At 40.9% G+C, this 25,722-nt stretch overlaps 1 long non-coding RNA gene across 3 annotated transcripts in view; it reads left to right on the forward strand.

The window, feature by feature from the left end:
• The window catches only part of LOC145523559 (uncharacterized), an 880,911-nt gene that overhangs the window by 479,381 nt on the left and 375,808 nt on the right, over window positions 1-25,722 (forward strand). For all 3 annotated transcript variants that reach the window (XR_014066716.1, XR_014066705.1, XR_014066702.1), the window contains one exon: window positions 6,285-6,351. This is a non-coding gene — a long non-coding RNA (uncharacterized LOC145523559). The remainder of the gene's footprint in view (window positions 1-6,284; window positions 6,352-25,722) is intronic.

The raw sequence follows: 25,722 nt of genomic DNA on the forward strand, positions 1-25,722 counted from the left end.
TTCAGTATCAGCCCTTCCTATGAATATTCAGGGTTGATTTCCTTTAGGATTGACTCACTTGATCTCCTTGTAGTCCAAGGGACTCTCAAGAGTCTTTTCCAGCACCACAATTCTAAAGCATCAATTCTTTGGTGCTCAGGCTTCTTTATGCTTCAACTCTCATGTCTGTACATGTCTCTTGAAAAAACCATACTTTGACTATATGGACCTTTGTCAGCAAAGTGATGTTTTTGCTTTTAATATACTGTCTGGGTATGACACAGCTTTCTTTTCAAGGACCAAGCATCTTATAATTTCATGGCTGTAGTCATCATCCACCGTGATTTTGGAGTTCAAGAAAATAAAATTTGTTACTTTTGTTTCCGCTTCTACTTGCCATGAAATGATGGGGCCGGATCTTAGTTTTTTGAATGTTGAGTTTTAAGCCAGCTTTTTCACTCTCTTTTTTCACTCTCATCAAGAGGCTCTTTAGCTGCTCTTTGCTTTCTGCCATTGGGGTGGTATCATCTGCATATCTGAGGTTGTTGATATTTCTCCCAGCAATCTTGATTCCAGCTTGTGATTCATCCAGCTGGGCATTTCGCATGATGTACTTTGCATATAAAATAAATAAGCAGGATGACAATATACAGCCCTGACGTACTCCTTTCCCAATTTTGAACCATTTTTCAATGTCTGTTGTTTGTTGTTCTTGTCCCATGTCCAGTTCTAACTGTTGCTTTTTGACCTGCATACAGGTTTCTCAGGAGACAGGTAAGGTAGGTATTCCCTCCTTTTTAAGAATTTTCCACAATTTGTTGTAATCCACACAGTCAAAGGCTTTAGTGTAGTAAATGAAATAGAAGTAGATGTTTCTGGAATTTTCTTACTTTCTCTATGATCCAATGAGTGTTGGCAATTTGATCTCTGGTTCTCTGTGTTCTCTGAATCCAGCTTGTGCATATGAAGTTCTCAGTTCATGTACTGCTGAATCCTAGCTTGAAGGATTTTGAATATAACCGTACCAGTATGCAAAATGAGTGCAACTGTCTGGTATTTTGAACCTTCTTTAGCACTACTTTTTTTTGAAATTGGAATGAAAACTGACCTTTTCCAGTTCTGTGGCTACTGCTGAGTTTTCCAAATTTGCTGTCATATTGTGAGTGAAAGTTTTTCAGTCATGCCCAACTCTTTGCAACCCCATGGACTATGCAGTCTATGGAATTTTCTAGGCCAGAACACTGGAGTGGGTAGCCTTTCCCTTCTCCAGGGGATCTTCCCAACCCAGGGATCAAACCCAGGTCTCCTGTACTGCAGGCAGATTCTTTACCAGCTGAGCCACCAGGGAAGCCCCTTGCTGGCATATTGAGTTCCTATACCCACTGATATACAACATGTTCTTCCTTCATGTTATAGCATGTCTTATAAAGCTGTCCACTATCCTAGAATACCCTTCTCTGTCTTCATAATACCTATTAGGCTTTATTGAGCTTTTTAAAATCCTAAGAGATGATGCTGTTAATAATGCTAATGGGCATTATGAAGAAAGAGAAGGTTATTCTAGGATAGTGGATGGCTTTGTAAGATGTGCTATAGCATGAAGGAAGAACATGTTGTATATCATCAAGTGTAGGAAAGTGTGGGGCAGGGAAGAGTGTTCAGAGGGAGGGTGTTTCCGGCTGCAGGGATGATGTGAGTGAAGGCTCAGAAACATAAGGGACTATTTGAGGAATTTTGTGGCCAAGGTGGCATGAGTCTGGGAGAGAGGGTCCAGGCTGTGCTCAGAGGACTTCTGTCTTCATCCTGATGGTGATGGAAGCCCTTTGGTTTTGCCAAGGGATAAATATGATCACATTGATATTTTGTTGTTTCATTTACATATATGGAATCATTTTAGCTTTGGAGTAGGGTCTAGAATGGGGAGTAGAGCAAGAATAAATGTAGCAAGACTATGCTGTAGGCTGCATGAGTACTCAAGGTAAGATGGCAGTGATTTGGGCAAAGATGCAGAGAAATGACAGTTTCCTGAAGCTGAACATGGGATAAGAATGAGCAGGATTTGGTGATGGGTTGGATGGGAGATAAAGGTGTGGGAGAGGAAGTGGTATCAGAGACGACTCCAGCACCTCTCAGATAAGTGTTCCATTCACTGATGGGATGCACCATGATAGCGCTGGTCTGAGACACTGGCTGACAGGAGAGACCTTCTTGACTCACTTGGTTAAGGGTTAGAAAAGGCAACCAGTTTAACTGATTCAAATTTGGTTCAACTCAGTGTATTTCGTTCTATCCAGTCCAGTTAGATTATGGAGCAGCTACCAAATAAGGTTCCTTGATTGATCCAGACAAGTATGAGTGGCTCTCAATGTGGTTGCACAGTCATCTCTTCTACTTGATGGCTGTTCTCATAACCAAAGCTCCCCACGCAAAGTGCCAAGTGCCTACAGAGACAGAAATGAAATGCCACCATACCATAGCACTTAGTAGCCCTCACAGAGGGCTTGACTGACTTGCAGGAGGATTGGACTGACTTTTTCTAAAGTTGGAGATGAAGCTTCATAGGGTGCTTTTGAGGTCACTGGGCAAGGGCTGATGTGAATGTGGGCAAACCTCTAATTTCCCTTCTTTGGTCAACCCTGACCAACCGCTGGGGATTAGAGTATGCACACATGTTCTCAGCCCTGACTTCCTCTCAAACTGCCAGGTGCTTCTTCAGTGATTCTGTGCTCATGTCCTCATTTCCATGGACAATAACCACTCTCTAATGAGCCCATCTGTGTTTTAAAACAGCTAGTTGGAAAGGGTCTGATAGCTGGGAATTTTCTGACAAAGGCAGTGCATACCTCTATCTGGGGCTGATGGTTCTACCACATCGCCGCCTGAGGTTACAAGTGGAAAGCGGGAGCCCAAGTTTCCTCTCTCAGCCATGTTGAGTATCTATACACCCCTTTCCTATGACCCTGATGTGTCCCAACTTCTCAAACTGCCACTACCACTCGCCTCCGAAACCCACTCAGAATCTTAGAATAAGCACCGTAATCTAAATGCAGATACTTCTGGGAGAACTCCTGTGCTTAATCTAATTCTGGATCTTAATAATAGTGACTGACCCTTGTACACTCAATCCCACTTTCAAAATGTGCTTGTCTAAGTGTTTCATTTAATGCCCATACAGTCTTGTGGGGGTCGGTATCATTATAATCATCCCCAGGGGGACATCCCCAGACCACTAGGTTGTGGCCAAGCTGGGACTCTGCATTTCATGTTTTCACCTCTCTACCAGTTGTTCCTTCTGAATCAAGCAAACAGATCTGTTTTGGGAGGGGGAGCTTGAAAATGTGAGCAGAGAGGATTTTCCTATTATCCCTTGAAGTCACACAACATAGGCAGCTGTCGAGTTCTCCCCACTTAATGGTAGTCCAGCTGTCAGCACAATAGCTAAGAGTACAGGATGTAAAGGGAAATAGGCCTGTATCTGCATACTGATCTTTAACCTCCTGTGTGTGACCTTGAGCAAATGATTACAAATTAGGACAGTACAAAAAGGGACAGCAATCATAGGGCTATTGTAAGGAATAAATGAATTAATATATATGTATACATATACATGGGGCTTCCCTGAAGGCTCAGTGGAAAAGAGTCTGCCTGCCAATGCAGGAGACACATGTTCGTCCCCTGGGTTGGTAAGATCCCCTGGAGTAGGAAATGGCAGTATTCTTGCCTGGAGAATTCCATGAACAGAGGAGCCTGGCTTGCTGCAGTCCATGGGGTCACAAAAGAGTTGGACATGACTTAGCAACTGAACTAAAACAACAAATACATACATACATGCACACATGCACACATATACACACACAAACATGTACATATATGCCATAGTTTCTGAATCATAGTAAATACTTTTAAAGTATTATTGTGGTGACTGTTTTTGTAGCCTTATTCCAGGGCCCAACTTTTGGGCTGACCTCAATTTGAACAGGGGAGGCAAATAACTGAAGTGCTGTTTTGCTCCAGGTTGATTGGAAATGACTGATTAGAATATCGTGTCGAGAAGGTTACTGAGGTTTGCTCTGAGATCAGCTGAAATTAATTGGTGTTCCTGTATGTGTGCTCTGTAGTTTTGCCCTTTCTTGAGACCTGTTTGCAGAGTCTGTCAGTCTGTGCCTTTGCTTTGCAGCCTGAATGTCTGCCTTAGGCATTTGTTCAGATTTTTTTGTCAGGACCAGTCCGGCTATGTTCAGACTCAGTGCAGTTTCCAGCTCACAGGGTCACTGCCTGCTTGGGTGAGAGCAAAGGATTTAATGAACAGGAACTATGTATGGATGGGTTCTAACAAGAGGGGTTAGCAGGCTGATTCAAAAATAACTACACCACAGCAACTCTGGGTGAGCAACACATGCTGTATATTTCCATCCAAATAAAAGACATTCATTTTGAAGACCCTGGAACAGCTGTAACTTGAGATTCCCACAAATGCTTGTAAAACTGTCAGTCCTTTCTGAGTGGCAGTAGATATAGAAGCAAGAATGCCAGTAAGAATATAAAACTGATTCTGAGAAACAGGGCATTGGTTAGCCTTGCAAGAAGCCAGCATTCTTGAGCACGGATCTGGCTTTCAAGTGTTTTGGGGACAGTATTTTTATGAAGCTTACTGATTAAACATTTTCTGATCTCTCTCCTGAAAGAATTACTGAAACACAATAATTATTATGAATGATCTCTTAGAGTAGGGCTTATCAAAGATTCCATTCTGTGATCTGCAGAGAATTCTAACAGTGTGCTATGTTTTTCCTTTGCTTCTACCAAATTTATCAATGTCTCAGGTCATTATTTGCCTGATCACAACAACATGCGTTCATGAATATGTATTAGCTAAAATCCTGCAATTTTATGTGTTAATTTGCTCATGTCTTTAGGTGTTTATAGCAATTAAATGAGACCTTGATAAATTTAGAGGAAACCAAAAAAAGCTTTGATATTATGAGTGCTTATGTACTTGAATTGCAGACTCTGAGATAAATTATGTTTTCTGCAACTATTAACTCATTTATGGATTTATTAAATATTTTCCCATTTGGTTACATTTCTTCTTAGAAAACAGTCTCTTCTTGACGGCATTGTTTGGTCTTCTTCTTATGTTCATTTTATTTTGTGAATGCGGCTAATCCTTATCTTGGCTAATGTGAATTAGGTGTGTTGTCCTGTTGGGGACCTATCCAGGAGTCTGGAAATTTATTTGTAATGAGTCAGGGTAGCCACGGGGCAGGCTGCTCAGGGGTCAGAGTTCTGTCTCAATCCCACCTAGTAGGGGGTACCCAGGTGGGGAAGGGATCCATTGCTAGCAGAGGTTGCCAGTGAAGAAGGGGCCAGTGACTGAGTTCTGGCTGCCTGAGAAAGAAAACCTGGGAGTTGTGATAGCCCTACCAAGCCCAGTAGTGTGTAATTCCAGTGGTGATGTTCCAAAGGCTTGGTAGAGTAGGGATTTGAAGTGGGGTCCAGAGAAAAAGTACTGGGAATCCCAATGCCATCCTGAGAATTGGAACATACCAGGGTGGAAATGGCATCAAGGCCCAAAGGAATGAGAGTGGCAGTAACTTGGTCACAGGCCACAACTCCAGTCAGAGATGGGGTGGGGTTGCCAGATTTAACAAATAAAAATACAGGACATCCAGGTAAATCCAAATTTCAGATAAACAAATATTTTTAAGAGTCAGTAGGTCCCATGTAGTATTTGGACATACTCATACTAAAAATTTATTTATTGCTTATCTGAAATTTATCAGGGCATCCTGCATTTTATCTGGCAGCCCTAGGTGTGTATAATGGCCACTGTTCAGCACTTGTGTGCCTGAGGAAGCCTTACTCATCTGGGATGGAGGGGCTGGCTTGGGGGTGGGGAGAGTGAGATGGAGCAGGGCTGCTGTGTTTTGTGTGTGTGTGTGTGTGTATGACAGAGAGAAGGAAGAACTAAGAGACTAATACTGAATAATTTTACGTTGGCTTTAAGACCCACTTATTTTCATAATTTTCCATCTCTTTTTGCAGGGCAAGGATTTGGTTTGCTTTGCAAGCACAAGTTACACTTGGCCTGTGTCAGAGACAGGATATTTGTTGGTTTGTAGCATGAAACTGGCAAAGTTATGTGTATCCAAAGCAATGCCATCTCATTGAGAATGAAAATTTCAGTCCTCCGAAATGGTTGTCCAGATTGCAGTGAACACGTGAATATTTGGAAACATTTGGATGATTGCTATCCTTTGCATAAAAATCCACATGACTGACTCTATTTTTCCATTTTTATCCAGGTATTTTGGAATAATGTAGACAGCTGAAGAGGTTCATCTCCAAGAGAGAATACATAACCATCATGAGGTAGGAAATTTTCAAAACTACTTCTTGATGTTTTTCTTCAGTCTTTCTGGTTTGTGTTTATTCTTTTTAATGATTTTATTGATCTCTGGTTCTCATCTCACCCCCTGCCCAGTGCCATGCACAGAGCTTGGCACATATTAGATGCTGAATAAACTTTTAAAATGAATAGATGGGTAAATTCATACATTATTCTTAAATAGTATGTGGTGGTTCAGATGGTAAAGAATCTGCATGCAATGCAGGAGACCTGGCTAAATTTCTGCTTTGGGAAGATACCCTGGAGAAGGGCATGGCAACTCACTCCAGTAATTTTGCCTGGTGAATCACACGGACAGAGGAGCCTGGTGGGCTACAGTCTACAGGGTCACAGAGTTGGACATGACTGATCGGGTAACACATTCACAACACACAGAGATTATACTAAGGATTGAAAAACTATTTATTTTGAAGGGAAGAGAACACATATTTATTGACTGTGCACTGTGAGACAGGGACTGGGCCAGACACTGTGTATTATGTGTCCATATACACATACACTCGCATATGCAGATTTATGTACTACTGCAGTCTCCTTGTGAGTAAGCATTAGTAGCCTCATTATACATTTGTGTAGACACAGCAGTTGAGTGTATTGTGAAGATCCGCATCTAATAAGAAGCAGTGCTGGGATGTGAACCCTCTGTCTGAGCTATTAACATCTCCACTGATGCCATGCACCTTCCTGGACTAACCTGCAGTCATTGCTCTTGCTTTGGTAGGTCTCATATCACTTTGAGAATTTGAATAAAGTCAGGTTCCTCTCCCAGAAATATGAACATAGAAAGGAATACTCCCAATTTTACAAGCACTGTGGGTTCATCAAGCCTCCCTGAATAAGGACCTCATAATTAGGATACAGAGTTCTTTCTGGGGGGGTCACAGCTGAAGATCAGGATCAACCTGAAACTGATGTGGCCACAGCCCAGTTCTCTGACAGCCCTGTTCAAGACCCTTCCCTCATGGAGGCTAGAGGACCGGGTATCTTCTTTGCATGCAAGATCTGCTCAGCCCTCAGGGAGCCAATGTGCTTCTTTCATTCTACCAATAACTATATATACTATATATTAAATATATTAATATTCAAAAATACAGATTTTATGATTCTTAATTTTACTGTTTTAGTGATTGAAAATGAAAGTGTTAGTCCCTCAGTCATGTCCAACTCTTTATGGCAACCTCCTGGATTATACTGTGTATGGAATTCTCCAGGCAAGAATACTGGATTGGGTTGCCATTCTCTTCTCCAGGAGATCTCCCCAACTCAGGGATCGAACCCTGGTCTCCTACGTTGCAGGCAGATTCTTTACCATCTAAGCCATCAGGGAGGCCCCTGGTGATTAGAAAATTAATGGCTAATAGTCACCCAAATAAAATTGTGTCCAGTGTCAGGAGTACAGCAGTGACCAAAACAAATGTAGTCCCTACCCAGAGGCAGTCACCATGAAGCGAAAGAAGATTCAGCTTTGTGGTCCCACTAACTTCAGCCCTTGGGAGGTCCTGGGAGAGGCCTTAGGAAAGTGTTCACATAATCGATTGTTATGTTTTATGTAAAATATGCACAGTAAGGTATTTCTGTATTGTTTTTCTTAAAAAGCTGGTCCCCTTCCCCAACCATGGACGCTCAAGTGCCTGCATGTGCCCCATCAGTGTCCTCATGGAGCTTCGTGAGGAAGGACTGACATTTGATGGAGGAGCAAAAGACAGATGGATTCAGGGTTGGGGGAGCACTGGGTAGCTACTGCTAGGGGATTTGTGTTTTTTTGTGAGGTGGGCTGATGAAACTGAGATCCAAAAGATGGTTGTTTTGGTTTTGTTTGTTTGTCAAGGAAGGAGCTGCATTAGCAGGCGGAAGGGGCTATGGGTGACAAGGCCTGGGCCAGGAGCAGGCAGGGCTGGTGTGAGACCTGAATTGGGTACCTCATGACTGGTGGGCACAGAGAATGAGGGGAGACTGACGGGCGAGGAAGCTGAGAAGAGTGAGCGGTTTCCCTAGGATCCTGTAGGACTCGTTAACCATTTTGAACTTAGTTTATTCTAAGAGTAGTGCGGAACTCCTGAAGCGGGGTTACATGGTCAGATTTGTATGCTGAGAACACACTCTGGTTGTTGGGTGGAGAATAGATTTTCGTTTTTGCTTTTTTTTTTTTTTTATAATTTTTGACCTCTGGAAACACTGCCTTGAACACAGCTAAAGAAATGAAATATTCCTTAGTGCAATGAGGGGAAATGATTCTCTCAAAGGTCATGCGCCTCATTATGCTAGAGGACAGAGTGCCCTGGACAGCATCTCACACACTGAATCAGAAGGGCGGGTGGATCAGGGCACCAGGGAGCAGCCTGGAGTGTCTGTGCTGTTGGTGGTGGTGGGTGTGGGTAGTGTGGGGCTTTTCCGGCACCCTTTTGTTCTTCATCATAGTTGACATCAGGTTGGAAGCAGTGAAGATTGAGGGAGACTATAAAAAACCAAACGTCTCAAATCCACAGCTTGTGATGAGGATAAAGGTGGTATCAATGCTAGTGTCAAAAGTAATGCCACCCTTTAAGATGCCTTTCAAGCAAAAATGAGCTTGCACATGGAAGGGCCAATGGGAGAGGAGTTTGAGGGAGAATGGATACACATACTATGTATGACTGAGTCCTTTGCTGCCCACTTGAAACTCTCAGGACATTGTTAATCAGCTATGCTCTGATACAAAATAAAAAGTTAAAAAAACAACAACATCAAAGCAGTTCATCTAGTAGACTGCATACAGTAGATTTCCACACTTCACCAGACATGTTGCTCTCACCTTTTCCCAATAGCTTCCTCCATTCCTTACCTGGTTAGACTGGTTTTGCCCCAGACTTTGCTCTGCTACAGTTCCTCTGGAATTGTTCATGGTTTGTTAATATCAGAGAGAAGCCTTGATATTGACTTGGCCCAGCAGTGATTCTGTCTGTGAGATGCTATTGTATGGGTTGTGACAGAATAATGCCTCACTGATTAGACCTGTACAAGTGTCTGAAGACAGTGTTTGGGGACCTAATGCCCAACTCTCCCTCATGGCACAAAATCAGTTCCACAAAATTCAGCCACCAAGATCCAGCTCAATGGGACTGGCTGACCAAGAAGTATGGTAATCATTTTTATTAGGATGTATTTATTGTGTGTGTTAGTTGTTCAGTCGTGTCCAACTTTTTGTGACCCCATGGACTAAATAGCCTGCCAGACTCCTCTGACCGTGAAATTCTTCAGGCAAGAATACAGGAATGGTTTGTCGTTCCCTTCTCCAGGGGATCTTCCAGATGCAGAGATTGAATCCAGGTCTCCTGCATTGCAGGCAGTTTCTTTAACATCTAAGCCACCAGGGAAGCTCATGTATTTATTAAGTGAAGGAATTATATACATATTTAGATGAAAATGAAGTGTTCATGCTTAAATGGTAATGAACACTTGTCCATAAAATTAACAGATACACAACATTTCATTTATGATGATTCTAGATAAGTAAGGGAGTAAGACCTTTTCAGGATTACAATAGCATATCTTATCTGCCTATCTTAAAGCAATCTTGGGAGACTGACACAGGCTCCGCATTACCTGTAGTCTAATACAAAATATCAGCACCTAGGGTTAAAAATCTTCTGGCAAGTCAGGAGTGAGGCTTTCAATGTTCTTATCATCTATCAACCTGGAAAGCTTTTCCTAGTTTTTTCTGTTTTGGGGAGGAGTTTTATATTTGTGTACTTGTCAACTTGAGTGAGGGTTTGAAAAGTCAAAGGAAGGAAGAGGAGCTGATGGTCACTGTCGTGGAGGGGAGGAAAGCGAAGGTGGGAGAACAAGAAGGGGACGGGAGGGAGGTGGGTGTGGGGAAGGGAGGCTAACTAGAGGCTGCTGTCAGCCCTAACCTGTTTCCTTCATCCCTGGGAGCTGGCCCTGTCCCTGCTCTCTGCAACAACGACACTGCCTTTGGGAGGCTCTGCAGTCAATCCACACTGCATGATAGGTGTCCCTGCCATTTTCTTGTGTGTCACCAGAGAAAGACATTCTCCTCCCTGGAGTCCACAGGGGTCCACATGCTCTACTTGTGGGGAAGTGGACACTTGGTTTCATTTTCATACTTTTCAAAAATTGGCCAGTGATGAGTCACAATTTTGTCAACTTCTCTGATATGAGAAGCCATAGATGGAAGTACACAGAAATGATTTCTTTAATGTGATGTCCTTTCTATGTGGCAGTGAAATGACTTTCCTGCCATCAGGAGATACATGTTCTTTGAATTATTTTTATAGTCATAAAGGCAGATCTGTAAAAGGCTGACTGTACCTGATAGCTCTGCTTTTATTGATTCTCTTCAGAATTATATCATACCTTGGAATGTTGGGGAGTGGGAAAAGAGATCAAATATATTCTGATTGTGAGTGCTTTACAGAATTAGTTGGTGTGAATTATAATTTCTAAATCCTGTTGTTCAAGCAATATAAACTTCCACATATTCTGAAATAGCTTAACTCCTATTTTGAGCCCCTGTCTTGTGCCAAGAACCTAGTCTCAGTTAATGTGGGGTTTCTGACCCCATTTCCTTGGAGTGGTATGTAAGCTCTTGAGGAAAAATTGCTAGTATACTGCTGGTGTGGGGCTGTTGGATGTTGGAGAGGGCTTTGCGGTCTGTCTGGTCTTTAGCACTCTGTAACTACTACCAGAATGAAAAGCCAAGTGACCCACCCACCTAACCACCTCTGGGTTGTCATTCACAAAGTCTCTTCTTGTTGTTCCTGGACATTTTGCTCCTCCTGAGTCACTCTGGCTTGCAGGGACGCTGTGATGCTGTAGGAGTCCAGAGCTACTTATTTTATCTTGTCTCTAGCGCTGGGTATTTGAAGTATTATTTTCCATTTGTGAAGGACAGATATTCAATTCAAATTAATTTTAGCAAAAGAGGAGAACTAATTGTCTATGTAACTGCAAAGCCTAGGGCTTCAGTCACAGTGGGATCCAGGTGATATATGACTCTTTTTTGAATCTATTGACTCTGTTTTCCTTTGTTTTGACCCCCAACAGTGTCTGCTTTGGGTGGGCCTTTCATCTTACAATCTCAGAGGCAGAGAGGTCCTTTTTATCTCAGCATCCTATTAATTCCAAAAAAGTACTCTGATTGCCCCTGTTTGGGTTGTATCTACTGTTAGACTCTGATAAGCTTGGACTATGTATTCTCCCGGTGGTTGCCAGTACAGGATCCTGTGACTGTGAACCTCTCTAGAGTTCCAGAAATGAGGAAAAGTCAGATCCAAGATGCAACAATGGAGCAAGGAGTAAAAAGCAAACCAATGGCCACTGTTTGGCAAGTAGGAGTTTATGAGTTAGGTGCTATGTAGTGCTTTCTTTGCCATGGTGAAGTGAATACATGTCCGAGAATGGGCTAAAGAGCTAACATCTCTTATTAATTGCAGGCACTGTGCTGAGTACATTGAATGCATCATATCCTTAGTTCTTACTGGATTCAGCCCTTTTAGGAGACAGACATCACCCAACAGGGTGAGCTAGACCTCGTGTGAAAGGAAAGCCCTTACTTCCTAAGCATTCACAGCTCCCATTTCACACACTACTCTTAATCTCTTTCTTCTGATTTGCCTCAGTGATATTCCACCACTTACCAGTCCAGTTTTGTTATACCAACTGGCCATCTCCCAAAAGCTTCCAACCTACTCTCCCCTTCTGCCTGACAGTTCCAAGTACTGAACCCCACCCCCACCCCTATTGACTTATTCTGTGGGTTATTCACACTGAGTTTTCGAGGTGGCTCTGACATCATATATTTGTTGGTTCTGTAGAACTGGCATTCTCTGAGGTAAATAGTTATCACAGTTTTATATCTAGGTTTCCAAGAAGTAAAGGACCTTTTCAAGAGACATATATCTAGATATAATTAACATGAATATGGAGTTAAACCCGAAGCCTGATTAAAAATTCACCAGACACTATCTTAGATTAATATGCATGAAGCCCTTATAAGTCCTTGCTGCTGCTGCTGCTGCTGCTGCTAAGTCGCTTCAGTCGTGTCCGACTCTGTGCGACCCCATATACGGCAGTCCACCAGGCTCTGCCATCCCTGGGATTCTCCAGGCAAGAATACTGGAGTGGGTTGCCATTTCCTTCTCCAGTGCATGAAAGGGAAAAGCGAAAGTGAAGTAGCTCAGTCGTGTCCGACTCTTAGTGACCCCATGGACTGAAGCCTTCCAGGCTCCTCCATCCATGGGATTTTCCAGGCAAAAGAGTACTGGAGTGGGGTGCCATTGCCTTCTCCGATAAGTCCTTGAAAATTTGGCAAATCAAGATTGAATTTTTGGTTTAGTCGATAAAGATGTTGCAGCCTGTTGATATTCCTGGGTGATGCTCTTTCCTGAATTTTGAGTTGAGAAAAAAAGAAATTTAAGAATACAAGGAAACTGACTCATTATGAAGGTTTGTTCTGTTTTTGAGAGTGGTGCTTCCCAGAATTATGCAATATGCCACATAAGCAGTATTGCATCGTGGCCCTAAAAAGAAAGGAATAATTACAAACTTCATTTAAAATAGATCAGCATTTATTTAAATTATATGATTTGCTTAAAGAAAGTTAGACTTAAGGCTTACTTGTGTTACTTATAAATGTTTGTCTGTGTATTAAAATTCAAAGTAACAGCAATATATCTGTGATCTACTCGAGTCCTGCAATTTCTCATATCTGATTCATTTGCCTATAGGGTATCAGATTGTTGATTCTCTGTAAAGGCACGGCTTTCTGATTCTAAGGATAAAAATTATATAAGCATCAGAATCCAAAGGCGTCTTTTATTTCAAACCGCTCTTCACATTTTGACAAGTTAAGCACAAATGAATCATAAATGTACAGATTAAATTCCTCTTGGAATACAAATGGGTTTAAATTGGAGGAAGAAAAAGTGGTTGGTCAAATGCATCCCTATTTTGCTGAGTGGAGAACTTTCAAAAAATAGCTTAGTGTTTGAAAAATCTAAACATGCCCTAATAAAACCACGAATGTGAATATTTCCATATTTTAGTGTTCTGTTTCCATTTCAAAGTCAAAATAGTTTAATGAGCATGTTTAGAAAGAAATTCTCTCCCTTTCCCTAATTAGTGGTTTTTCTTATCTGGCACCCCTTATAGTTTTACTTGACTTTCTCCACTTCATCATCTGTAGTCAAATAAAAGCATAAGCTGACTCTGCCTGATTAAGACCGTGACTGCTTCTGTGTGGGCTCCGTGGTTTACCTAGGCAAGAAATTTCTCTGCTTGTTGCAACCACCACATAACAGGAACACATTAGTTGGGTCACTGAGTGAAAGCCATCAACAAGGCCCACTTACAAAGGGTGAGAAAAATACATTTCTGCTTATCTACTCCATATTCCATATTCTTTAATCATGTGATCTGACTTGGGCTGAGTGTATTGAGAAAGCAATGAGAAGGATGAGAGAAAAATAAAGTAAATAATCCTAAGGAAACTAAGTTACCCATCTAAGTAAAGAGGTAACCTTTGCAGACTGAGATAAAGTAAGTACTTTATCCCAGAAGTAGAAACCATGTATTTATTGAAGCCTCTTACTGGATGGGAGAAGGCAATGGCAACACACTCCAGTACTCTTGCCTGGAAAATCCCATGGACGGAGGAGCCTGGTAGGCTGCAGTCCATGGGGTCGCGAAGAGTCGGACATAACTGAGCAAATTCACTTTCACGCACTAGAGAAGGAAATGGCAACCCACTCCAGTGTTCTTGCCTGGAGAATCCCAGGGACGGCAGAGCCTGGTGGGCTGCCGTCTATGGGGTCGCACAGAGTCGGACACGACTGAAGCGACTTAGCAGGAGCAGCAGCAGCTTACTGGATGAGAAGGGGCTTCCCTGGTGGCTAAACCATTAAAGAATCCCCCTGCAATGCAGGAGATGTGGGGGTTTAACCCCTGAGATGGGAAGGTCCCCTGGAAAAGAAATGACAACTCCCTTCAGTATTCTTGCTTGGGAAATCCCATGGACAGAGGAGCCTGACTAGCTGGGTCACAGGAGTCAGACATGACTTAGCGAGTAAACCACCATCACCACTAGGAGATAAAGTCAGAAATTCATCTTCCTAGGAGATGAGCAGAACTCAATTGGCATGTGGGCAAAAAAGGTAGCGGGGGAGGGGGTGGGGAGTGCTGAAAACAGCAAGAAAGAAATAGATGATGGTTTAGCTTGGTCACATAGTCAAGCACTTAGTCCAGGAAGAGGCAGCCTGGGGAAAGCCAAGTTCTTAATAAGGCAGAGCAGGGAGGTGCCCATGAATAAAAAGATATTTAAACAAGAGGCCTATTTCTTGGTAGTTGCAATTATTTTTCACTGATAGAGCACAATCAGTTGTGTGAGTATTGCAGAACCCTTGCTGTTAAGAATCATGCTTTTAAGAACCATGGGGTAAGACTTTGTCTCAGTAGAGCAGGAAGCTTAAAGAAATGCTGAGATGAAGCCTATCTAGCAAAGAATCAGTCAGTCAGTTCAGTCACTCAGTGGTGTCCAACTCTTTGCAACCCCATGGACTGCAGCATGCCAGGATTCCTTGTCCATCACCAACCCACAGAGCTTGCTCAAACTCATGTCCATGGAGTCAGTGATGCCATCCAACCATCTCATCCTCTGTCATCCCCTTTTCTTCCTGCCTTCAATTTTTTCCAGCATCAAGGTCTTTTCCAATGAGTCAATTCTTTGCATCAGGTGGCCAAAGTATTGGCATTTCAGCTTTAGCGTCAGTCCTTCCAATGAATATTTAGGGTTGATTTCCTTTGAGATTAACTGGTTTGATCTCCTTGCAGTCCAAGGGACTCTCAAGAGTCTTCTCCAACACCCCAGTTCAAAACCATCAATTCTTCAGTGCTCAGCATTCTTTATGGTCTAACTCTCACATCCATACATGACTACTGGAAAAACCATAGCACTGACTGCACAGACCTTTGTCAGCAAAGCAATGTCTCTGCTTTTTAATATGCTGTCAAGATTGGCCATTGCTTTTCTTCCAAGGAACAAACATCTTTTAATTTCATGGCTGCAGTCACCATCTACAGTGATTTTTGGAGACCCCAAAAATAAAGCTCTCACTGTTGCCATTGTTTCCCCATCTATTTGCCAGAAATTGATGGGACTGGATGCCATCATCTTAGTTTTTTGAATGTTGAGTTTTAAGCCAGCTTTTTCATTCTCCTCTTTCACTTTCATCAAGAGGCTCTTTAGTTCTTCTTTACTTTCTGCCATAAGGGTGGTGTCATCTGTATATCTGAGGTTATTGATATTTCCCCCAGGAGTCTTGATTCCAGCTTGTGTTTCATCTAGGCCAGCATTTTGCATGCTGTACTCTGCATTTAAGTTAAATAAGCAGGGTAACAATATACAGCCTTGACGTATTCCTTTCCCAATTTGGAACCAGTCTGTTGTTCCATGCCCAGTTCCAACTGTTGCTTCTTGACCTGCATATAGATTTCTAAGGAGGCAGGGCAGGTGGTCTGACATTCCCATCTCTTGAAGAATGTTCCACAGTTTTTTGTGATCCACATAGTCAAAGGCTTTGGCGAGTCCATAAAGCAGAAGTAGATATTTTTCTGGAACTCTCTTGCTTTTTCTGTGATCTGAAGGATGTTGGCAATTTGATCTCTGGTTTTTCTGCCTTTCTAAACCAAGATTGAACATCTGGAAGTTCTTGGTTCATGTACTGTTGAAGCCTCGCTTGAGAATTTTGAGCATTACTTTACTAGCATGTGACATGAGTGGAATTGTGAGGTAGTTTGAACATTCTTGGGCGTTGCCTGTTTTGGGATTGGAATGAAAACAGACCTTTTCCAGTCCTGTGGCTACTGCTGAGTTTTCCCATTTTGCTGGCATATTGAGTGCAGCACTTTCACAGCATCATCTTTTAGGATTTGAAATAGCTCAACTGGAATTCCATCACCTCCACTAGCTTTGTTTGTAGTGATGCTTCCTAAGGCCCACTTGACTTCACACTCCAGGATGTCTGGCTCTAGGTGAGTGATCACACCATTGTGGTTATCTGGGTCACGAAGATCATTTTTGTATAGTTATTCTGTGTATTCTTGCCACCTCTTCTTAACATCTTCTACTTCTGTTAGGTCCATACCATTGCTGTCCTTTATTGTGCCCATCTTTGCATGAAATGTTCCCTTGGTATCTTTAATTTTCTTGAAGAGATCTCTATAGTCTTTCCCATTCTATTGTTTTCCTCTATTTCTTTGCATTGATTACTGAGGCAGGCTTTCTTATCCCTCCTTGCTGTTCTTTGGAACTCTGCACTCAGATGGGTATATCTGTATATCTTTCCTTTTCTCCTTTGCCTTTAGTTTCTCTTCTTTTCTCAGCTATTTGTAAGGCCTCGTCAGACAACCATTTTGCCTTTTTGCATTTGTTTTTCTTGGGGGTTGTCTTGATCACTGCCTCATGGACAATGTCACGAACTTCTGTCCATATTTCTTCAGGCACTCTATCAATCTAATCCCTTTTTTCTAGCAAAGAATACTGGGACTGAATCCATACACATTGACATCAACTTTACTACTAACTTTTGATTTTCAGTATCACCTTGGAGACCAGCTATGTTATTTTCAACATCTGGGCTAATTTCTCTTTACATTTCCCAGGCAGCCTTCTGACCTAACCTTGAGTTTTTGTCATGTTTGAAGGATATTTATTATTCATTTCTAGATTCTGGGGGAATTCCAGGGAGTGGAGGGGAGAATGTCACTCTTTTTGTCCTCTGTGTAAATTGGAGCTGAGGGATGTCCAGATTGTATTAAAAGGGCTCTTTTCAGAGTCATCTGGAACCTTGAGGAAAGTGTTCTGTTTCTGTGTTTAGGTGGCTTGCAGGCCCTCCAGCCATCAACCTACCTACCTATTATAGGAAATCTCTTTGTCAACTCAGCTTCTGCCCTCAGTCAGCTTTGTTCGTTTACTCCTAGAATTTTCAGGTAGAGTCTTCAACAGCCAGATCATTAGATAGCTTCTAAAGGGGTAGATGTTGCTATCTGATATAAAGGAAGCATTGTACAAAGCACATTCAGTTATAATTATCACACAGACAAACTGAAGAAAATTAGTTCCTTTCCTAGAGATTTTTGAATAAACTTTTTTGGAGATTCACCTGATGGTAAGTGTCTACTATGACCATGTAGCCATGTGGAAGCTGATGAGTACTTCTCTATTTAGATATCTGAGTAAAACTCTAGGGAAACAGTTGGGTATAATAAACAGAACATTGGCCCTAAATGGAACCTGATAAGCCATGAGTTTAAATTCTAGCCTTGTCACTCAGTAACTCTGAGATATTGAGCAAGTTACTTTTAAACTCCTTGGATATCAGTTTCTTCATCTGTAAAATGGAGATAATAGCTGTCTAGATAAGTACCGAGAGAGATGATATAAGTGGGTCACCTGGCACCCATTGGGCTTGCAACAAAGATTGGTTTCCTTTCCTTCTTTCTTTCTTCTAAGTGTCCTCACCTGCAGAAAATAATTTTTTTACCAGTGTTTTTCAAAAGGCTAAAAATTCACCCAAACTTCATGGGCATAAAAGGACTCCACCAAATAACCCTTTAACAAGTAGTCCCATAAAAGCATCTGGAAGAGATATATTATTTCTTTTAAAGAGCACAGGGTTTAGCAACAGAAAAGTTACAGAGGACGTTTTTCAAGCAGTGGTTTTAAAGTGGCTGGGAGGTCAAGTCACAAATAATCTAAGGTCCCTTCCAGCTCTAAAATTCTGTGATTTCATGAAATTGCAACAGTAGCTACAAACCAAGGCTTCCCTTTATGACTCAGAAAGGATTGCAGGCTCTGGACTGGCAACTTGGCATTCCAAAGATTTGATTAAAAATCCACCACCTTCAAATATTAGCTTTGGGATTAGCAAATCAAATAAATGCATGTGATAGCTTAGTCAGATGTGGCTAAGTTGTTTTTGTCTGCCAGTACTTTTTGAGAGAGTAACCAATAGCTAAGCAAACTAGCAAACAGTCCATGAAGTTGAGAACAGGGAAAGGGGGTATTCCCAGCCCAGTTTCTTTATATCTTGATTATTGATTGCTATAGCCTATGTGAGGAAATTGAGCTATATGTAAAATAAGATCTTTGGGAAAAATTTATAAAGGTGTCTAGTTCTGAAACTAAGAACTCTCAAGAAAATCCAAACAAGAATGCTGGGGTAAAAATGATTTTAATTTCTTTTAAAAATAGAATTAATTTCCATTTAGATGAATTTTTTAAGAAAATGAGTTCTAGAAAACTTGGTTTTGCAACACTAAACATTGTTTGAAACAATTTGTTTTCAGTGGTTATTTCAAGATGAGAAATGGAATGTAAACACTCAGGATATGACAGTATCTCTTGTAAGGAGTGAGTGAGTATGTGTGTGTAAGTTGGGAGGATGTCTTCCTTTGAGAGGATAAATTTTTTCCTCTTGCCTTGGGAGTTTATTCTATTGCTAGAAAATACTGCGAGTTTTAAAATTTCATTCTATGAAAACACGGATTCAAAAGTCACCTTTTTCACACTGGGAGTTAGGGAGAATCTAAGTAATTAAGTAACAAGAACACAGATTCCTAAAGATACTTCAAAATCAAGATATTCCTGCCTAGGGAAGTAACAGCCTGTAGCAACAGACAGCTGCCAAGGCAAGCATGTTTTAAGCACCTACTATATGCTGGGTTCTGCTTTGACACTTGTGGAGGAACTGAAACTCTGGAGCTCTGTCAGTGCCCCCAGATGGTGTTCTAATTTACAGAAAAACAAAATAGTGTTAGGGTGAAATGGAGTCTTCTACGCAAACCTGAGCAGATGAGAGATCTAATTTAGGTGAAGCAACATTACATAGTATTCAAAACTAGTGAAAAAGGAATTTGCTTAATCGTAGTGACTTTTTAGACTTTGGAATATTCACCTTCAATAAATTTCTACTGAGTGCCTACCATGTTAAAAGAACTGGGAGGATATAAAAAAAATGACAAAAAATGTTTCTGCCTTTTATTATAGTCTAGAAGGGCAGAATATTTATTGTCGTTTTAATTGAATGCTATGTATAATTATTACTGGCATAATTTTTCCAGCTAAATTTTCATAGGTATGTATGTAAGAAAGTTATTTGATGGTTTTAATTTTACAAAAGTAAACAGAGCCACCCAAACTTAAAAGATATCAATCAATAAGTGAAACTGGGGATAGAAAAAAAAAACAACTGGGAGAGAGTACACTAAAATGTTCATAGTGATGTTTTTATCGTGGTGGAAACGTGAGTGATTTTGGTTTTCACTTTTGTTTATTTTTTTAGAATAAGCATACATTTCTTATATACTTTGTGTTTTTTAAAAAGTTTTTATTTATTTTTGGCTTTGCTGGGTCTTCATTGCTGTGTGGGCTTTCTCCTGTTGTGGCGAGCAGGGGTTGCTCTTTATCGCAGCGTGCGGCCTTCTTATTGTGGTGACTTCTCCTGCAGTAGAGCACAGGCTCTAGGTGCTGGGGCTTCAGTAGCTGCAGCATTCGGGCTCAGTAGTTGCAGCTCACAGGCTTAGTTGCTCCATGGTATGTGGAATCTTCCCAGACCAGGAATTGAATCTGTGTCCCCTGAATTGGCAAGCAGATTCTTATCCACTATATCACCAGGGAAGCCCCTCTTTATGCTTTAAAATATAAAAATTCCTTAGAAGAAGGATATGAAGGAGGAAATAAAGTTAGGGAAGATGGGAAGAAGGAAGGAAGAAAGGGAAAGGAAATAAATCACACTTGAGAAAGAACATTTTTCTTTCTGCTACTCACACTTCTGAGAACGCTGGCTATGTAGGCCCTAAACCCACAGCTGCTCATTTCTTCATGTGAAAGTTGTCAGGTTTTTCCCAGATGTGGCAGAGATTATGCAGCCATGGGTGATTAATATCTGGAGGGAATGGACAGATAGACAACTAACTTGAGAACTATAGAAAGAGTTAAAATGAGAGAATGGTTAAAGGAAATGGGAGGCTGAGCTTACAGCTGTTGGCCCAAATAAATTAGAAGCAAGTGAAAGTCCAAGTGAAAGAGATTGGGGCCAGGAAGTGACAAGTAGATGAGGATGGGGTCTGGGACAGAGGCCTAGGGAGGAGCACTGCTGGGGAAAAGGCTGGCCATGTGCCATGTGATTGAAGCGCATGGATGGGAGAGTGATCACCAAGTTGAAGTAAGGCTTGGGGTCTGAATCACCTGCTAGAATGATACCTAGAGTTTCTTGTGGTGCCATCAGAGACTCCTTGCCAAGTTAGAACTCCTAAGGGAAGCCTCAAAGGACTTTTATTAGGGGAACCACTTCAGAACAACCTGCCTACTGATAAAGGTTGAGATCTGCCCCTGAGTCCTGTTTCTCCTGTGCAGAGGCCACCTATGTCTCATTTATGTCATCACTGCTGGCAGTACACGGTCCTTCAGATGCATTAATTATTAATAGATGCAGGATACCTTTCCAGAATTGCTGCATGAGTTGTAGTTCAGTTTTTTCTCCCAAACCTAGGTTTCTATAGAGTACCGTCAGACTGAAATTCAGTTAGCTTCCATGCTATATGTGGGCTAAGTGGTATGGTACTGAAACTGATGGGTTGGAGATACGTTTTAAAAACCAGAGTATTCCACAGAAACATCTAGATTTCTGATACTGGTTGATAAATTGGAAAATCTGTTAACATTAGACTCTGACTCCTGCAAAGTTACAATGGGAGAGAGCTGAAAAAATGGCATTCATTCATCTCCTTCTTTCTGTGTGACTGGACTGTTTTCTAAAGGGATTGTTTTGCTTATTGATAAACAGAGACACTTAGGAGCAAACAGCCTTCTTCCTCCTCTGAACGTGAGGTTTCTATGACTCCTGAAACTCTAACATTATCTGGGTCCATGAAGGCAGTGAATTGAGCACAAAATATTCGGCTGAGGGTGGATGGGTAGAAAGGTGAAAAGAATTTGGGTCCCTCATGGCATCATTGAGCGATTCAATTAAGCTGCCCTAGAGCCATCATATTGTCAGATTTCTTGTTAAGGTGATGTATTTTGTTGATTCTATGTTGCACTTTCTTTTTATAGTTCAGCATCTCTGAAATCAGAATGTATTTTGCCATGGTAATACCTTACAATCACTGCTGGCCAGAGGTGGTCCTGATATGGCTGTCATTGCTGTGCATGTGTCAAATTGATCATTATTCCCCAGGCCGTGACTGACAGCTGCAGCTCCTTGACAGTTGAGTCAACAAACCATTGAAGGACATTCATGTTAAGGATCTTGTTTTCTGTCTGAACACCTTCCATTGATACCTTCTGGAGAGATAAAGCAAGCACCACTATCAAAACTTCCATAATGAATGTCGATGTTTGGAAGAAAATTGAAGAGACAATAGTGGAACAATTTTTCAAAAATGCTACATCAGCAACACTTTGGATATCACAGAGGATAATATTGGGTAGAAAAAATATGGATATTGATGGCTCTGAATTTAAAAATGATTCAGAAGTTTCAAAATCTGAAAATGAAAATGTCTTAAAAATATGAACTACATATATTTGATTTATGACTATGTATACTTATACTTCTAATGTATATTGTATATGTGTTATATGATAAAATATATTTATAAATATATTTATATATTTATAAAAATATATTTATATATTTTATATTTATATTTTTATATAAATATATTTATATTTTACAATTCTCTTTCAATAGGTATAAAATTAAAAAAAAATTAAGTCATTAGGATTATGTCAATCCTAATTGGCAGTGGTTTTTTTTCCTTCTCTCTTTTTTAGTAGTTCATAAAATAATGGCATGTGTTCCAATTGGCTTCTTACATTTGACAGAATCACTAAATTCTTTGTTGTTAAAGTTGTGGCCTTCTCTCTCTTGCAGTCAAACTTCCACAATGATGTAGCATATATTTTATGAATATTTTACATGCAGTAACTTTCATTTTGGGTTTTCCATGTGGCACTAGTGGTAAAGAATCCACCTGCCAATGCAGGAGACATGCATTTGATCCCTGGATTGGGAAGATCCCCTGGTGCAGGAAATGGCAACTCACTCCAATATTCTTGCCTGGAAAACTCCATGGGCAGAGGAGCCTGGTGGGCTACAGTCCACGGGGCCACAGAGTCAGAAACGACTGAGCGACTGAGCACACACTCACACGCAGCTTTCATTTTAGCTCCCTAAAGGAAAAGGAGTAGAATAGGTTAATATTCTTGAAGTGTGGGAATCTGAGTTCTCCATCTGGTCTCTTCATAAACAATAGATACAAGTAGTGACAGGACTACTCTCTTGTTATTGTAAGCATATGATGAGCAGGGTGAGCAAGGGGAGACTTGTCTCTCTGTGAGCTCAGAAGATATCCCTATATCCTCCCTTCTGCAAAGACTTCTCACTGTTCAACAACCAGTAGTTGTGCTCCAGTGTTAACAAGGAGTATCTTCTGGAAACGAAAATGTGCCAGCATCCTTGCCAATAGATTTCTTAATTAGCTTGCTGATACTATTAGCAACTGCTTTAGCTATTGTGCTAGAAATGAATTATCTGAGTTTTTTTCCCCCACAGCATCCCTTTTATGCTCTCTGACTGTTACAGGATCACAGTGCTCTTTGATTCACCCATCATAATTTCCTAAAGTAAGCAAACATTTGAGAAAATGCCCATGGCATATTACTGCATTGCTTAAACTTGCTGCTAATTCCATTATTCCCTGATACCTAGCTCTGTCTTAACAATAGTGTTAATTATACCACTTATTTATTCTACAGCTATGCCTTTTCTTTTGGTGTATTTCATCCTCACAGACAAGATTAGTTGCCTCCATTCAAAGAAGCTTCACCATGGGCATTACTTGTTGGGAGAAGAAATATTTCCTACTTTTCAACCTGCATGCCCCAGTCATTCATGCCTGAGAAGTATTCACTGCAGCATGGGTCTTACATCTTTTAGAGTAACTAAGCAGGGACTGGGAGTTCCATCCTTGTGATAAAGTACATGTTTCCTGTTAAATGCAAGTTCTTCATTTGAAAAGGTTGAACAGAATGCTATTTTGAAGAAGAATTCCAGTTAAATTTAGTGTCATAAAAAATTCAGTCCAAGAATAGTTCCTGGCTTTGAGCCCACATTGTTTCTTTTGTTGTGAATTGGATGTGTCTTCATTCACTGTAAGCATTTCCTGCAGTGTTTGTCCTTCTGTGAACACATATTGATGGCTTCGTTGGCTTTCATAGTATTCGTCTTTCCTTCTAAAATGACATATCTAAATTTTATTATTGCCAAACAAGCAGGACCTTGTTTTTATTTTAATTTTTAAGTTTCTGTCAATTGTTCAGCCAACTTCTATCATAAAGTTGGGCTACTGTGTTCCCTACCATTACCTTCATCCCTGTCTAGAAGCCATATCTACTCTTCTTCTCAGTACTTCAAAGGAGATAGCCTTAAAAGACAACCCTCTGTATTTTTGCTAACAGTTTATTTGATTTTAAGGACTAGAAAGTCTACCAATGTCCTGTCAGTCTGTCTGACCTGCTCTGTGTCTCCTTTGGTTTCTCCTGTTCAGCTCTTCCTTTGTTCCTTAACGACTGCAGGAGGAAAACTTCCTTTCTTTAATGCATATTTGGTGCTCCTGGGCCCTGCCCTAAATGTCTTATAGACATGATCCTGCTTAATCTTTCCAACTGCCTTAAAGGTAACTATTGTTATCTCAAAGTAATTAGACAACTAGCGTCAGGTTACTCAGCCAATTAATGACAAAGCTAAAGTTTACAACTCATTTCAGTTCAGTTCAGTTCAGTCACTCAGTTGTGTCTGACTCTTTGCAACCCCATGAATCGCAGCACGCCAGGCCTCCCTATCCATCACCAACTCCTGGAGTCTACCCAAACCCATGTCCATCGAGTCGGTGATGCCATCCAGCCATCTCATCCTCTGTCGTCCCCTTCTCCTCCTGCCCCCAATCCTTCCCAGCATTAGAGTCTTTTCCAATGAGTCAACTCTTCGCATGAGGTGGCCAAAGTATTGGAGTTTCAACTTCAACATCAGTCCTTCCAATGAACGCCCAGGACTGATCTCCTTTAGGATGGACTGGTTGGATCTTCTTGCAGTCCAAGGGACTCTCAAGAGTCTTCTCCAACACCACAGTTCAAAAGCCTGACTGAAAAACTCTCTCTCTAGTTATGAAAGTAATATTCAGAACCTCCTAAAGAATATATTAATTTTGGGGGGATGTGGAATTTCTAGTCCACTTCACTTTCCTTATATTCCTGACATGGAAACATAAGAATGACCATGTCCCTGAGCTTCATTCTCCACATATTTGATGTGTGATATTTTCATATATTTTACTTCAAATTTTACTACATCTTTGATATTAGCCAGTTTTTTGCAATAATTTCTAAATTAACTTTTCTCCAAAATTTGTAATCAGTACATTTCTTGTCATAATTCTGCCAAAGTATCAGGATTTCATGATAGACTCTGTTTTATAGTCCTAATTAAAATTCTTGGCTCTCTATCAGATTTTCCTAGTACAAACTAAAACATAACAACAGTCATCTGGGGGTGTTGTGTGGGGTAATATGCCATCTTTCAGGCTTCTTTGGACTGAAACTATATACCAGAAATAAACCTAACTTAATACAGTATGTAATACGAAAGTGCTAACATCAGTGTTTGTACAGGAATCAATGCATCTGGTCAATTGATGGAGTTACTGAGAAAAGCCTTGAAAATAACAAGAGTAAGGTAAATAGGTCAGATTTGTCAAATTCTGCAGCAATGTCTTCATTGGACAGGCAGGGCAGCTGCTGATTGCTCCTGTGATTCCTCCAACTCAGTTCAGAGTCTTTGGGATTCTACTCCAAAAGAGAAAAATTATGGGATAATTTAATTCTGGGATCAGTCAGCTTCAGGACAGGAAGATCTGCTCTTAAATATTGTGAACTCAGAGTTACACTAAAGAAGAACTCAGGCACCCAAGGGAACAAATCAACTAACATATTTGGAAGAGAAAGGAGGACAATTTTTATGTGACTTTTAGCAAATTTGCTCATTATCTCTTTAATATTTTCTGGGCTGTTGACAGTGATGAGTATATCAAATTAATTCTTGGATGGTTTGCTAGACTGACTGAGTTTGGATCTCTAGGAGCCGTAAGCAAAAGCTCATCTAGTCCAGTTGGATCAATTCCTTCTCTCCCGTCCTCTGTGTATCCCCTGACTGTTACCCCCAACTGCTGTAATTAAACATTCTTGTTTCTTGGCACTGTGTGGACCAGAGAATGTCTCA

The sequence above is a fragment of the Giraffa tippelskirchi genome, chromosome 2 (genome assembly GCF_054371585.1).
Source record: "Giraffa tippelskirchi isolate mGirTip1 chromosome 2, T2T-mGirTip1v1.2.pri, whole genome shotgun sequence".
NCBI lineage: Eukaryota > Metazoa > Chordata > Mammalia > Artiodactyla > Giraffidae > Giraffa > Giraffa tippelskirchi.